Source organism: Indicator indicator, chromosome 9 (assembly GCF_027791375.1).
Source record: "Indicator indicator isolate 239-I01 chromosome 9, UM_Iind_1.1, whole genome shotgun sequence".
Taxonomy (NCBI): Eukaryota; Metazoa; Chordata; class Aves; order Piciformes; family Indicatoridae; genus Indicator; species Indicator indicator.
The window spans coordinates 3,058,568-3,063,080 of NC_072018.1; positions in this window are offsets into that span (position 1 = coordinate 3,058,568).

The following is a 4,513-nucleotide window of genomic DNA, read 5'->3' on the forward strand; positions in this document are numbered from 1 at the left end:
GGGGAAGAAAAAAAGAAAGGGAAAACCTCTTACGTGCTGATGATGGGTGGATTTGTGCCAACTTAAACTGTGAAGTACTAGGATCTCAAGAATACCAAAATATTAATAATTAATATAAGCCCTGACATCTCAACCCAAAAGGTATTGAAGTGCTTTATAAACTATCAGACCAATCTGCAGTTCCTGCTAATCTTCCTTGCTCCTTTGCAGTCAGCAAAGTTAAATCATTTTACATGTCCCTGGTGCAGCTTTGGCCCTACATAACTTTTGCACTTTCCTGATGTAGGTCTGGGCTTTTGAAAGCAAAGAAACTGAGCCAAATTGCTTCCTTTATTGCAAACCCAGGGTCAATGTAATGAGCTTTGCAAAGCAAGCTGGGCCTCACCTTTAGGACACCCCAATTCAGTGCTCAAATGCAATGTGGAAAACACAAGGATTTCTGCTGAGGACACTGAAGGACTGTACTGAAATTTGGAGTAAAATGTTTGGTGCCAGCTTCATTTGTATCACAGAGGAGCTCAACAAACACAAAAGAAATTGGGTCACAAAGAAACTGAGTTGTGAAGCTAACTGCTTTTGAGGCTCTCAAGCCTCTGGGGAGAAACAGGAAAAGGAGGAAAAGCCATTTTTCTCTGTAGTTTCACTCTTCTTTTCCACCCTAGAAAGGCTGAGGCTGCTGCATGTTACAGGTAAGGACTATTGGGAGCTACAGTTTACATCAGAGCTACAAACTGGAACTCGTTAGAAGTGACACAGCAGCACTACAGGTAATAGAAACATCCTGGTTGAATTCCAGGGATTTTGAACCAGGTGTTACGAAATAAATCCCAGCTCCAGTGCAGTCAGTGGCAAAACACCTCCCAGCGTCATAGAAACCATGAACTTTCCCAATATGTGTTGGGTTTTCACTTTTCCATCTCTCTGCCTGCTTCATTTATCACTTTATTTATTCTATTGGATTTATTGTCCTCTGACCCTTTGCTGTACTTGGGAGTCACAGGTTCTCCTAAACAGAATCCAAACTCAATAATGGTCAAGACCCAGGTGAACTTTTGAACTCACGAGGGTTGAATAGCTTCAAAATTAAACAGGGACAAGCAAAGAGTTCAGTTCAAGTTATTATCTTCCTATATTCACCACTTCTGATTTTATTCTCTAGGCAATTACATGTGCAGATTTAACCATGTGCAAAACCATTTACCAGGATGGGACTGGAGCCATAATGTGTAAGCATATATGTAATTGCCATTGACATTGAGCTTGTACTGAAAGGCCTTTCAACAAGTTTGATGAGGAGGAAAAAAATAGAACAAAACCAACACCCAACTCCAGTATTTGGGCCTTTGGCAACAAACCCAGGCTGCTACTGTAGAGGCACAAAATACTTCCTGTAGTAAAACAAGTACAGCTCCAGCAGAGAGAGGTGAATCTGACATTGTGGCATGTTTTTGGATTTCATCACTGTTCATGAACATTTCAGATATCATTAAATAATAATAATAAAAAAAGATAATTATGTTTCTAGTCTTCTTGCTACAGAGAGGAGAAGGCAAATGGAGTGCCAACATTTTCTGAAAGCATTCAGTTCTGAAGCTGGCTCTTGGCTTGTTATGATCCAACTGAAATTTTCTAGTCTGTTCTAAATCAAGTAGAAATAGAGGAAGACTTTTTTTTTTTTTCCCTTTTGTCTCTCTCACCACAATCATTTAAGTGAGGTTGTGCCACTCCTGCAAGCCAAGAGAGAGGCAGACCCACCATACTTTGGCTCCTTCTGGCCCTAGCACACAACCCAGGTTGCTTGGCATGCTGCAGACAGGCTGTGTAGGGGGTACAGGAGCCTCAAAAAAACCCCAACACTGTAGAAGGGGCAGACAAAGCAATTACTCATGTGGAAAAGAGACTTCCCATGGAATCACGGAATTGTTTCAGTTATTAAAAAACCTTTAAGATCAATGATCAAAGTCCAACCAATATCTAACTCTACCAAGTCTAGTGCTAAACTATGTATGTCCCTCAGCACCGCGTCTCTTCATCTTCCAGACACTTCCAGGGACGGAGATTCAACCACCTCTCTGGGCAGCCTATTCCAGGGTTTGAGATCCCTTGAGAATCCTTTCAATCAAGAATTTTCTCATCATATCTAATCTATACCTATCCCGGGGCAACTTGAAGCTGTTTCCTCTCATTCTGTCACTTGATACTGGGAGAAGAGGGCAACCTCCACCTTGCTTCAAGCTCCTTTCAGGCAATTGTAGAGAGCAATGAGGTGTCCCCTCAGCCTCCTGTTCTCCAGACTAAGCAACCCCAGTTCCCTCAGCCCCTCCTCATCAGACCTGTTCTCCAGACCCTTCACCAGCTTTGTTGCCCTTCTCTGGGCCCAGCACCTCAATGTTTTTATTTTAGTCAGGGCCCCAAAGTTGGAGCCAGTACTCAAGCTATGACCTCACCAGTGCTAAATACAGGGGGACAATCACTTCTCTTATCCTTCTGTTCACACTGTTCCTGATCCAGACCAGGATTCTGTTGGCCTTCCTGGCCACCTGGGCACATACTGGCTCATTTACAGCCAGCAGTTGATCAGCACCCCCAGGTCCTTCTCTTCTGGGCAGTTTCCAGCCACTCTACCCCAAGCCTGGAATGTTCATGGAGTTGTTGTGACCCAAGTGCAGGACCTGGCACTTGGCCTTGTGGAATCTCATACATTTGGCCTCAGTCCATTCATCCAGTCCCTCCAAGTCCCTCTGCAGAGCCTCCCTACCTCTGAGCAGGTCAACACTTCCTCCGAGTTTAGTGTCCCCTGCAAAGCTACTGAGGGTGCACTCAATCTCCTTGTCCAGATCATTGATAAAGATATTAAATACATCCTCCAAAAATCCCAACAGAGAAACTCTATTGGCAGTGCTGGCAATTAGAGTTTCCAGAGGATGTGCAAGAGGAAGAGAGGCAAGTCATGCAGGTAGGGAAAGTAGAGTTTGCAAACACCCTCTGCAAAGAACTAAGGTTCTCTTGGTGGATTACTGTACCTAGGAGCAATTTGTGCTGCCATCTCTGAGCAAGTTTAACAATGCTGAAAGCAAGGTGGAGATGAAGGTTGGCTATGGAGACAGAGCAAGAGAAAGAACAGAAATTCAGTGTTTGCAAAGTCTTTCTCTGCTCCAAGGACGGAGACACTGACCAAATACCCTGCCACCCAGGGCGAGTCCTAGCTCCTCATAGACAACTTCTGCTGAGTATTTTAGGTGCCCCATTGGTTATTAATGCTGATTCAAGGCCATTTAAAATGAATATCACACCATCTGCTTGTGAGTTTCCTAATTTGTGCTGCAAGTGGATCTCTGGATTGCCTGCAAAAGGCAGGACTTCCCTCCTTCAGGACAAAACAGTCTCCATCCTAGAAAATCTGGTAGCACTGCGGATGAGGGATATCAGAATTCCCCTCCTGCTATACACCAATGCCTCAGATCTTTGCCAGTCTTGATTTACCATTGTTCTATTGCCTCTGACATTTACAGTGATGCTTAGTGATGAGCTTGGCCCAGCTTCTCTGGACTGCTCTTAATGAACCTTAATTTTGAAAGTCAACTTGCTGGCTGATCATGCCAATAATAAAATTCCAACTGTTTTCTCCAACCCCATCACTTAAAATATACAGTGTGAGCATCCTTCTTTGGCTTAAACAAAAACATAAAAAAGGAGTTTCAGTCGTCCTGTCGGGTTGAGGAAATGACACAGAGGCTTTGCCAGTCAGGCTGGTAGGATGCCTGCAGCAAAGGCAGAACAACAGGATGGCTGCAGAGGCAAACTGGTGCACTGAAAGGGACAGCTGAAGCCTCCCCTGTCCTTAACTGAAGTGCAAACTTTGCTGTCACCTATAAATCACACGCTTTATGAGGCTGCAATATTTACACACTAATTAAAAAATCATAAAGCCAGACCCCTTCAGTTTGTAAAAAGAGAAACTCAGGATCTGCTACTGAAACGTGGCGTTAATCAGTAACTCCTAATGATCTGCTCCACAGCCTTGGAGGTTCTGTGCTTATTCAGCTACACATAACAAACAAGATAATGAGAGAAAGTGGGAGAAATGGAGGGAATACCTTACAGCAAACGCAGGGCTTGGCTTTGCTACCACCAGGACCTGCTCCTGACCCTTCCAATCCTCATGTCACATTTTGTTTTCTTACCTCCAAAAGGCAACAGATTTATCACGTAAAGCTTTGATAACGCATTACATACCAAATGATCCCGAGATGTTTTCCAGGTGTGTAAGCCCTGCAGAACCCAAATATAGCTCTGGAGAAACACCTGCTTTTACCTTTATATGGTCAGAACTCCAGTCCCCTCCATTTAATGAAAAATGAACCTTAAGAGTCAGGGTTGCCTCAGCGATTTCATTAGGAAAACATCTGATTTCTGAATTTGTAATTTTCAGCTTATCTAGTAAAAAAAAAACAACAAAACACCTCTCTAGCAAAGGCTGAAGAAACCCAAGTATATGAAATGTTGGAAATCA